Here is an 11,707-nt window from a genome sequence, read left to right as displayed (position 1 = left end):
GTTGCCAGTGGGGCACAATCTCTGATCTGCAGTTAACCATGAATAAACATGCTTATTCAAATAAAGGACGTTTTCAGCGAGATTAGTCTTCAGGTGTGAATTGCTGTGCCAAGGTTATACAGCAGCAACAAGTCCTGTCCCTGGAGCACTTTTAGTGGGTACTGCAGTGCACTTCAGGCAGGCAGACCCAGGCCCATCCCCCCCACCCGTAACACTTGTGGTGGTAAATGGGAGGCCTCTAAAACCCACTGTACCCACATGTAGTTGCCCCCTTCACCTCTAAGAGCTATGGTAGTGTTGTACATTTGTCCCTCCCACGACCAAATGGCTGGGATTGGGACGTTTCTGAGCTGGGCGTTTTTAGTTTCCATTATCGCTAAAAAAAAACCCCCCGCCTATCTCAGAAGGGACCAAATCCATGGCATTTGGTCCGTCCAAACCGTATTTTCGAAAGGAAAGATGGACGCCCATCTTTTTTGAAAATACGGTCTGTCCTGCCTCTTCACATACCCGTTTTCGGACATAGACGCCCATGGAGATGGGTGTTCGCGTTCGATTATGCCCCTCTTTGATAACTTCCCCCCAAATCTTTTGAATATCAAGTCCCTGGTAAATGATGCCAGGTAAGTCCAAACAGACCCGTCTAGTCTTCCCAGCAAGATGTTCAAGGTTGTAACTAACACTCTGAGCAGCATAGGCATCACTACAGGGTAGCATGTGCCACCCCAAAATATTGCCTTGCTACCCCTTTGTCACCCCAACCAAAGCCAGTTGGCTCTAAGCTGGTCTGGCTGGGGCTGCGCTGAACTAGTGCCAAGTTACATGGCACCTCTGTCTTCTCATCGGGGCTGGGCCACGTGATTTCTCTGCTGCCACAACCCTGTCATCTCTCCTCTAGGGTTTTAAATGAGTTCCTCAAGCCTTATTATAGGCTTGAGGATTTCAATACGCATACTCTGCCTCTGGGTTTCAAACATTAACTAAAAAAATATATGTAGTCTGGAAAAAAGTGAGAAAAAGTATGTGCAGTTTGGAAAAAAAGATAACCTATGAACCTCCAACCTAGTAAACTGTGATTTTGTATGTGTGTGTATTCTTTTATTGTGGTTTACAATTCATATCACAATACATGGATTGATAGAGAAAATTTGTAAGAATTTTTTGTGTCTTAGAGATAGTCCTTCTGTAACAAAGAATGACAACTAAATCAAACCTTTTGTGCTTAAAACATTCAAGGGACCTCTCCCTTCACTCCATTGCCTTTTGCAGAAATCCAAATTGAACAAAAATCAATTTGATGAAAGTTTGCATGTTTGATTCAGAAGTTAGCACAGGCTGTGTGTTGCAGTGAGTATTCCAAGAAAAGTTCACTCTCTTGGACTTCTGTGGAATTGTGCCATGTAGAATTTGCACAGAAATCCTCTCCCTGCAAACTTTTACAGTTGTCTTGTAGAATTTAGGAAACTGCTTGGGCCATGCCCACAAGGCCATCCCCCCTCCCCCCCCCCCCCCCCAGCTAACAAATGCTTTCCCACCATAGAAGCCAACTTTTTAAAATGACCGTGGGTGATAAGCTCAACACAAATTGCTGCTCCCTGGACACAGTGAAGGACTTTGCTCAGTACTGGATATTCCCAAGCACCCATGGAGCTGGCATCTATGCTTTTACCTTGCTCGGCTACTAGTACTCACTCTCTTCCACACTGCCTCCAAAAGACTTTCTCCACTTTGAACCTATGTGGCTGAGTAGATAGGAAAATAAAGAAATAATCTCCTGATGCCTTCCAGTACAGCATAGCACTCAGTAAGTTTGAGAGCTGTTTGGTATCTGTACTTTCACAAGAGTTAATAATACTGAAATTCTGAGACCACTGTAAGTTCAGGCATAGCAGGTTTAAGCTTCCTGAGAATTATATGCTATCAGAAAGCATCAGCTGTTCTTGGGTAATGTGAGAAAGATGGCCATCTAGAGAGAGGTGGAAGGAGACTGATTAGGTCAGTGATGGGCAACCTTTTGAGCTTAGTGTGTCAAAATTTGCCAAAAAACCGAGCATAACTTGGGTGGTGTGTCACTTCGAGAAAAAAAAACCATAATTTCACGATATTTATAGTTTAAATAACAAAAATGTATAATTGTAATATATAACTGTATTTAATAAACCAAAAACTAATTATTTAACTTACCTGCTTAGTGACTTCTTTGCTCATCTGTCAGTCGGTTTCTTTTGTTGGTCTTGATATTATTTAACTTGTGTGGGATGCCGTGAACTAAGATAAGTGAGGGGGAGGGGGAATTCTTTAACTAACCTGTTATCAATAGAAATCAAACAAAATAAAACATGGAAAAGAAAATAAGATGATACCTTTTTTATTGGACATAACTTAATACATTTCTTGATTAGCTTTCAAAGGTTGCCCTTCTTCGTCAGCTAATCAAGAAATGTATTGTTATGTCCAATAAAAAAGGTATCATCTTATTTTCTTTTCCATGTTTTATTTTGTTTGATTTCTATTGATAAACTTAAGAGTGGACTAACACGGCTACCACACTCCTTAACTAACCTGGAAAGGAAAGAAAGAAGAACAGCAGCAGCAGCAGCAGCAGCAGCAGGGTGAGACTTAGAAAATGAAAATCAGCTCACACTGCACATAATTCTCTGGAAGGTTTTCAGTGGAATGTCTTTCTTTCATAGAACTATGCACCCCTCCCCCCCAGACGGAGAAATGCCTGCCCTGTTAAATCATGGCATAACCTGCTGTTATATTACTTATATTTATCCCAAACAATTTATCATGGGAGCCCATTCTTAAGAATCTTACCTCACTGTTATGGCGGCGGCTAAGCAAGGGGCAGGCAGGGCACAAGAGAAGAGTCAGAAGACAGAGACCAGACCGTCCCGCTGCAGCCTCGTGCTCTTGTTGACTCGCGATTATTATGGCAGCGGCTGAAGAGAAGGCGGCAGGCTGCAGACAGTAGAAGTAAGCCGCTGCGCCTGCGTGAAGCGTACAGTGCGTGCAGGATTATCACCAGCTGATGCTGAGCATGCAGGCGCTGGCTGGCACATGCACGAGCACAGACGCTGCCTCTAGCCTGCCTGCGTCGCCGTCGCGCGTGCATCAGAGCAGAGGAGTTAAGAAGGTGAGGTGGTCGCATGCTCATCGGAGGATTCTGTTAGGGAGTGCGGGGCGGATTTCAGCATTCCCTTGATTTGTCGAGAAACCTGGACAAATCAAGGAAATGCTGAAATCCGCCACGTCAGCGAAAATGGCACGCGTGTCAGTGCTGACACGCGTGTCATAGGTTCGCCATCAGGGGACTAGGTTGACAGGTGGGGAACAGGGCAGGCTCTGAGGGGGATATGGGTTGGCTGGAGGAACTAGCTGATGGTTGGTTGGTTGGAGGGATGGAGTGGGAAATGACTAGATTAGAGGAACAGAGTGGAACAAGAGACAACTGGAGATGCAGAGAAAGTATGAATCCACTGTAAGTAAGGAAGACATTTGATTAATCCTTGTTTCCACTCCCCCGCTTAGCCGTCGCCGTTCACTCAAAACACAGCAAGCAAACCTGTGAGCTGCTGCAACCACGTTGTCGTTCTTTATTGTCGGTCCATCTGTAACAAGTCTAATATTGTTTTTGTTGGATAGGCAGTGCCTTATGAGGTGGAGGAGAAAAACCATAATTGAATATCACTAAAACAACTACAAAAATTATTGTAGCTAGTAGAAACAGCAATTATAAATTCTGTAGTTTGTGCTCATTTTTCTTCACTGTGCTTCTAAACAATTCAGATGGCCAGATGTCAGTGAGAATATTCTGTTTCCTGATAGGTTGTTATGTACCTTGGGAAGCCTGGTGTTTATAAAGACGATGGACTATATTAAAATTAAATGGCAGTAGAATTAAACTCTCCTTTCATTGGGGCATACGGAATCACATCTTCATCAATTTTGTAGAAGTTTACCCTGGACATGGATGGGAGGGGAGGGCAGGGGAGAGAAGAGAGTTGCTGGACATGGATTGATGGAGGGGAGGGCAGGAGAAATGCTAGACATGGATGGAGGAGAGGGAAGACAGGAAGCAGGTGTACATGGATGGAGGGGAGGGGAGAGAGGAGAAATGCTGGACATGGATGGAGTGGAGGGCAGGGAAGAGAAATGTTGGAGGGTTAGGGAGAGAGAAGAAATGCTGGACTTGGATGGAGGAGAGGGAAGACAGAGGAAGGAGATGCACATGGATGGTGGGGAGGGGAGAATAGGAAGGAGAAGCATACTGATGGAGATGAGGGAAAGGGAAAAGAGGAGAAAAACTGCACATGGATGGAGAAAATAGGCAAAAACTGGATCCACGCTATACCTCCTCCAGTCAAGTCTGCAGAGGACCCAGCTTTTACCTATGGATGTAGAACAAGAAATGAAGAAGAAAGGAGGAAAGTAAAGAAATAAATGGAAAGGAATTCCTGGAAACGGAGTTAAGGGAACAGATAGAGAGCAGCAGAATCAGAGACTGGGACCAACATGATCAGGAAAAACAATGTCACCAGACAACAAAGGTAGAAAAAATCATTTTATTTTCATTTCAGTGTTTGGAATATGTCCAATTTGAGAATTTACATCTGCTGTCTTATTTTGCACTGGGTATACTGGAGCTGCAATAGCTTACAGAAATTATTTATAATGAAAAAAAATCACGTTATTTTTTTTTTCTCCTATACTAGTATAATACTTTCAATGATGTCTGTTTATATGCGCCATGGCTGGTATAAGGGGTGTGGCTAATGTGGGTGTGGCTATCATAGGGGTGGGGCCATATATGGTGACCCCGCTCATAATGAGTACCGGCACCTTTTTTTTCTATAAAAAAAGCATTGGGCAGTGGGGTGTGGAGTTGGGTGAGAATGAGTGGTATAGTAGTGTACAGTTTTATTTGGGGGGGGGGGGGGGTTCCTTGTAATTTGCCAATCCACAGAGCCTGAGGGAGGTTTTGACCTTCCAGTAGCAATGACTAGTAATTGGCCCTATCTGTGGCAACAACCACAGACATAGTCTACCTTGTCTACCTCCCCATATTCCAATTCATATATTATTGGGCACTGTTGCCACTATGTTTTATCACAGTTTATAATATTATTCTTACATGTCCTTTGTAATTTTTTTTTACTATGTAAGCCGCATTGAGCCTGCTGTATGTGGGAAAGCGCGGGGTACAAATGTAATAAATAAATAGTCCCCTTGGCTGCTGACTGGTTAAATAGTGTTTTTGCAGCTAACCACAAATATTCAGTGGGAGATAACCAATTATCTCTGCTGAATATTCTTGGTTAGCGCCTATCACTATACCGGCTATATCATATGACTTATCCAGTTAGGCATGGATATTCAGCGCCAGACTGGATATGATTAGTGGTTACATTGGACCACATAAATAGCAGTCCTATTTTTAACCGTTATAATTTAACCGATCAGCCACTGAGTATTGCCTTAACCAGCTAAGGGGATCTTTTACTAAAGATTATCTCCAGTTATCTGAAGCAGGGCCCATTTTATTCCTATGGGCCCTGCTGCAGTTAACTCGAGCTAATCTTTAGTAAAAGACCCCCTAAGAGTTTAGCGGTCAAAAAAATACTGGATATTCAATGCTGGTTGCTGGAAACAGACATTCAAAATGCTGTGTGCTGCCAGCTGAATATCAGGCCTATTATTTTCTGTTTGTAGTTTAACTTCATTATTTCTCCAAGACAGCAATTATATGGTGTTATTTGACAAATAGAATATGCAGAAGTGTTTATGTGTTTGTACAGAATCTTTAGTTATTTTATTTTATTTTTGTGGTGCTGAATTCACCCAAGAATAAGAAATGCTGTCTATGAGGGGGTCAGGGTATAAGCCTAAATGGAATTAAATGTAAATAGAGGGACAGCAGAAGCTTCTTGCAAGGGATCTGCTGTTTTGAAGAAGCATGTGCACCAGCAAATGTTGACAAGCCAAGAAGAGAGTGGCTCTTCCCCTGCCATCCAGGCTGGATAGGAAGGAAGAGAAAGAAACAAAGTACTATGGATCAGAATGGAGGAGATGGAGGGAGAGCTTAGGGGATCTGGGTGCCTGAACCTGCCTGCCCCTGGCATGATCTGGTGCAGGAGGTAATGGTGCTGGGGCCGCTTGATAACAGTGATCATAATATGATCATATTTGATATCAGCTTTGGAGTAAGTACACACAGGAAATCCAGTACATTAGCGTTTCACTTTCAAAAAGAATACTATGATAAAACGAGAAGAACGGTGAAAAAAAAAACTTAGAGGAGCAGCTGTGAAGGTCAAAAATTTACATCAGATGTGGATGCTGTTCAAAAATACCATCCTGGAAGCCCAGGCCAAATATATTCCGTGTATTAAAAAAGGAGGACGGAAGACCAAACGACAGCCGGCATGGCTAAAAAGTGAGGTGAAGGAAGCTATTAGAGCTAAAAGAAATTCCTTCAGAAAATGGAAGAAGGATCCGACTGAAAATAATAAGAAACAGCATAAGGAATGCCAAGTCAAATGCAAAACACTGATAAGGAAGGCAAAGATTGCGTTGGAGGCAAAAACACATAGTAAAAATTATTTTAGGTATATTAAAAGCAGGAAGCTGGCAAAAGAATCAGTTGGACTGCTAGATGACCGAGGGGTAAAAGGGGTGATCAGGGAAGACAAAGCCATAGCGGAGAGATTAAATGAATTCTTTGCTTTGGTCTTCACCGAGGAAGATTTGGGAGAGATACCGGTACCAGAAATGATATTCAAAGCTGACGAGTCGGAGAAACTGAATGAAATTTCTATAAACCTGGAGGAATTAATGGTGCAATTTAACAAATTGAAGACTAGCAAATCGCCTGAACTGGATGGTATTCATCCCAGAATACTGATAGAATTGAAAAATGAACTTGCAGAACTAATGTTAGTAATGTATACTTTCTCTTTAAAATCAAGCGTGGTACCAGAAGATTGGTGGCTAATGTAATGCCAATTTTTTAAAAAGGTTCCAGTGGTGATCCAGGAAATTATAGACCGGTGAGCTTGACGTCGGTGATGGGCAAAATGGTAGAGACTATTATAAAGAACAAAATTACAGAGCAACTTCAAAAGCATGGATTAATGAGACAAAGCTAACATGGATTTTAGTGAAGGGAAATCTTGCCTCACCAATCTATTACATTTCTTCAAAGGGGTGAACAAGCATGTGGATAAAGGTGAGCCGGTCGATATTGTGTATCTGAATTTTCAAAAGGCATTTGATAAAGTACCTCAGGAAAGACTCCAGAGGAAATTGGAGAGACATGGGATAGGAGGTAGGGTTCTATTGTGGATTAAAAACTGGTTAAAAGATAGAAAACAGAGAGTAGGGTTCAATGGTCAGTATTCTCAATGAAGAAGGGCAGATAGTGGGGTTCCCTAGGGGTCTGTGCTGGGACAACTGCTTTTTAACATATTTATAAATGACCTAGAGATGAGAGTAACTAGTGAGGTAATTAAATTTGCTGACGACACAAAGTTATTCAAAGTTGTTAAATCGCAAGAGGATTGTGAAAACTTATAAGAGGACTTAACAAGACTGGGAGACTGCACATCTAAATGGCAGATGACGTTTAATGTGAGCAAGTGCAAAGTGATACATGTGGGAAAGAGGAACCCAAATTATAGTTATGTGATGCAAGGTTCCATGTTAGGAGTCACCGACCAGGAAAGGGATGTAGGCGTCATCGTTGATGATACGTTGAAACCCTCTGCTCAGTGTGCAGCAGCAGCTAAGAAAGCAAATAGGATGTTAGGTATTATTAGGAAAGGAATGGAAAACAAAAATGAGGATGCTATAATGCCTTTGTATTGCTCCATGGTGCAATTGCACCTCGAATATTGTGTGCAATTCTGGTCACTGCATAATGAGTGGAGTGGAACGGGTAGATGTGAATCGCTTATTTACTCTTTCCAAAAATACTAGTACTAGGGAACATGCAATGAGGCTACAAAGTAGTAAATTTAAAACGAATCAGAGAAAATATTTCTTCACTCAACGAGTAATTAAACTCTGTAATTCATTGCCAGAGAATGTAGTAAAAGCAGTTAGCTTAGCTGGGTTTAAAAAAGGTTTTGGCTAGCTTCCTAAAGAAAAAGTTCATAAGCCATTATTAAAATGGACTTGGGGAAAATCCACTGCTTATTTCTAGGATCAGCAGCATAAAACATATTGTACTGTTTTGGGATCTTGCTAGGTAGTTGTAACCTGGATTGGCCACTGCTGAAAACAGGATGCTGGGCTTGATGGACCTTCAGTCTGTCCCAGTATGACAATACTTATGTACTTATGTACAGCTCTATGGTGCATATTGTGTATGAGACAGGGTGTATGTACTTTAATGAGGAGACAATAAAATCTAAGCTAAGAGAATAATAGCAAACAGAGGAGTTTACAGGTTTCTTGGAAAGTGGTAGTGTTTATCTGTTCTTGGTCACCAGTTGTTATGAGGGTAAAGGGGCATGACAGCTGTTGCTTGAGGTTATTATGTTTATGCTCAGGTCAATATCTGCTGCCTATAGTTAGTTCCTGTCGGTGTCATTGCCCACTGTAGGCAACTGTTCATATTTTCTGTCCACTAGCTGTTTTCTCTCTGCTGCCTGTTGTTTACTGTTTTATTTATGTATGGGTTTTGATCATCATTTTTACAGCAGGTGATCAATGTGGAGAACATATTTAATAAAATAAACAGATAGCAATCACATATCAAACAAAATGTAATAACACATAGACACAGAACACTAATTACATTCAAAGGTTAAAGAAAAGTAAAACAATAACAAATACCATAACACAGAATCAACTAGTGTACATGGAAAAGCAATCAAACGTGCATAAAACGAATCATACCCACCACTAGGGATCTCTGCTGCAACCCCTACTATACTTACAACTGTACTGTACAAAGCATTCCTCCCTGACAGTTGATCTGAAATATCTAGAAACTGTACATTTTGGGAAGGTGTGTTACACTGACAAAATGACTGCTGTATTTTCTTTTGCAGGACCGCATTTATTACGTCTTGTTCATAACACAGGACAGTTTGAGACTGCTGCAGGCTCATTTGTTCTTTTTGGCCTATGTGCTGGTGTAAGGCGTACTATATGTACAGTGTAGACAGGTGTTGCAGGTTGTTTTATTTGTGTTTTTTGTTGTTATTGATATTTGTAAATGTTATGGATGGTTTTATTGTAATCCGCCTAGTGTTTAGGCAAAATATAAATGTATGAAATAAATAACATGATGTTTAAAATAATCTTCAAGTAATTTGTACACAAAATTCTGGTGCTACTGAAGTCAGGGCATTCAAGGGATTCTCTGAATCTGAACCCCCCAGCCCACCAGCTGTGCCCTACCAATATGCTATTTTACCTTTGAATCAGTTGGTCTCTTCCCTTGTCAGCAACAGAGCAGACAGCACTATTGGTGCAAATGAGTAATCCCGCCTGGCAGGGCCTTCAGTGGACACACTGAATCTCCAGTTTAGGGGGATCATGTCAGATGTGCTCAGGATTCAGGAGACTAAGATTGCCAACTGTCTGGATTTTTTTCAGGATTTAAAAAGTTTTTAAATTATCTGTCTTCAGAGTAAGAAGGATGGCTAAGTGGGTGTATATTTTTAGTTTAGCCTACTTCAGCTCTCCAATTCCTACCCCCGCCCCCCTCAGTGCAGAGGCTATGGTAGAATCCAGCCAATGGGAAGACTCTAGTCACAGGAAGGACTGAGCTGGGCGTGGTGGTGGTGGGTGGTGGAAAGCTCAGCTCTGCTGCACCCAGGCTTAGGAGAGAGGAGAGCCAAGGTTGCCAGGTCTGCGGTTTTCCCGCCCAATTGGGCGGCTTTCTGCAGCCCGTTGCGGGCAATTTTTGCCAGCTGCGGGAAATTGGGCGGCTTTTAAAAAGCCACGTTGCGGTGATTGGGCAGTTTTCTGGGGCTTCTATTGGTCCAATAGAAGCCCTGCAGAGGTTGGGTTAACGATGTCAGGGGCGGGGTTAGTGATGTCAGGGGCGTGGTTAGTGACGTCGGCGTCTACGTCAGGGGCGGGGTTAGTGACGTCAGCGTCTATGTCAGGGGTGGGGTTAGTGATGTCAGGGGCGGGTATTAGTGACGTTGGCGCTACGTCGGGGCGGGGTTGGTGACATCGGGGGTACGTCGGGGGCGGGATTTAATTTTGTGTGGGTTTTGGGCGGGTTTTGGGCTCATTTGTGTGGGGAAAATTTTTTCAACCCGGCAACCCTGAGGAGAGCTAGTTTTCTGGGGCTGGGGAGAAAAGGGAAGAGGGGAGATTGTTGAAAAAGATAGGACTGAAGAATGAGGGAAAGTATGAAGAGTTTGCTGTCAACTGAGGAAAATGACTTTCAACAAATGCCAGAATGTAACATGATGGTGGACAGGGGTTGAGGGGCACTACCTGAATGAGCACATGAGCAGCAAGACAACAATTGTGTAAATGTTTTGTGTCTCAGATAAGGGCAGCCTGATATAAATAAAGTTTCCCTTTGAAAATCTGGGCTGGAGTGAAGAAGTTTAGCGAAGACAAATTTGCAGCCCATGGAATTTACCCTGTTAACTATTAAATTACTTGGTCAAATTCCTTTGAACACTTTCTTAATGCTGCCTCCACTCTGCCTATATCCCTTAAGATAAATCAACTTAACGTGACCTTATAGTCTTGGAGTGGGGACTATTCAACAATATACAAATCTTATGTCCCAAACATCCATCTTTATCCAGCACAGTTCAGTCTCTTATTCATTGTACTCTATTTATTCACTCAATTTTTTCACGGGGATCATCAGATTATTTCATCAGTAATTCCCATTTGGGCACAGTGTCCCATCCGCTATGGCGCTGTGTGCATCTTCATAGATCTACCCGATAATATATATATATATATATATGATATTTTTTTTGAATTACCAAACATTTCAATCTTTCAGTAGAATTAACTAGGTACTTAGCTTTAGCAGCAGCCCCGCAGAGGTTTGATCGATTTGCAGGGCTGCTGCTAACATTATCATACCCACAGCTATGGTTGTGTACTTTTTGTTGCTGTTTCTGGAGAGGTGAAATGAAGGTGGGGGATGGGGTTCCTGATAGGGGGAGGGCCCACAAATATATGTTTGCCTAGGGAGCCAAACCAAGAAAGAGTTTCCTCAATGTTGTCCCTTCTCCCCCTTCCCTCCAGGTTTGTCAGTGGTCTTCTGCCACCTCTTCCTGCTTCTGCTGTGCTACTTTAGGCCCATATAGCCCAGTGCTCCCACCATTTCTACCTCCTGTGGGATATAATGGGGTAATACTATTTTTAATTTTTGTGAGGAGTGGGAGCAGTGCTAATCATCAATTTGTGAATAACTCTGAAGGATAGATTTCAGAAAGATGATAGTGATACAGAATGTAAGTTTCTTCAAATCAAAACTGAAGTCAAAAGGAGAAGTGGCAAATGTTATAGGTGATCCTCAGAAAGAGACCAAAATGTGACATTGTTCAGCACAAACAGTGAGTACATTAACCTTAGTTAAGGGTGTGCAACACAAATGTATAGCACATCTACTGAATCCCCTGTTATAAATGTCATCCCACCCCAATTGTTTCTGTCACCATCTTCTATATATATAAAAGGCAACCCCAACGTTCTATGAAGCCTCCAGCCG

Source organism: Microcaecilia unicolor, chromosome 6, assembly GCF_901765095.1.
Source record: "Microcaecilia unicolor chromosome 6, aMicUni1.1, whole genome shotgun sequence".
NCBI classification, from domain to species: Eukaryota; Metazoa; Chordata; class Amphibia; order Gymnophiona; family Siphonopidae; genus Microcaecilia; species Microcaecilia unicolor.
Note: the sequence above shows the minus strand (reverse complement) of the source record.